Below are 844 nucleotides of genomic sequence, written 5' to 3' on the forward strand. Positions count from 1 at the left end.
AGATTTCTCTCTCCTTGCCACGTGGACCAATGGTTGTGTGACACCTGTGGCGTGTCTAAATGTTGTCTGAATCTGTTGTCTACATATCATTTTCCATAAAATAATAAAAATATCTTAATAGTTTTTTTTAATCACATTTTACTATTTATTAACATTGGGAAATGGTTTTTTTAGACTCGAAAAGATCCACACCTGCAAATATATACTTAAATGTCTCTTCCATTTAGAGAAACTAATTTTGAAAAAGAGAAATTTTAATGCTATAATTTACGTATTAACTTAATTTTAGAGTAAAAACATTGAAATATATCACGTCACTATAAAGTTGATTTTAGAAAAGTATATTCAAGGGAAAGTTTTATAAAATCTATTGGGTTAAATATGTTTTTAATTACGGAGCGATTTTGGTTTTAGTCCATCTTTCAAATTAAAATACAATTTAGTCCTTCAACTTTAGAAAACTCTCGTTTTAATCTTTTTTACCACATTTTTTTAACTTTATTTGTTATTTCAAGCACGTTTCATTATAGCATTTGGATTGTATACACTGTTTGACACATTTTTGCTTCAATGTTAACTGAGAAACGCGTTTGAAACAACAAATAAAGTTATCAAATTTTGGTAAAAAAGATTAAAACCAGAGTTTTCTAAAGTTGAAGGAGTAAATTATACCTTAATTTAAAAAGAGACTAAATTATACCTTTGTAAGAGGGAATAAAAATATATTTAACCTAAATCTATTTTATCAAAAAGACGTTTCTATATGTTTCACTTATACGTATGATAAGATCTTTATCTATTGTAGGTTTCGATTAAGAAAAGTGTTACATAGTTTTAATCGATT

Source organism: Vigna radiata, unplaced genomic scaffold (genome assembly GCF_000741045.1).
Source record: "Vigna radiata var. radiata cultivar VC1973A unplaced genomic scaffold, Vradiata_ver6 scaffold_349, whole genome shotgun sequence".
In the NCBI taxonomy this organism is placed as follows: Eukaryota; Viridiplantae; Streptophyta; class Magnoliopsida; order Fabales; family Fabaceae; genus Vigna; species Vigna radiata.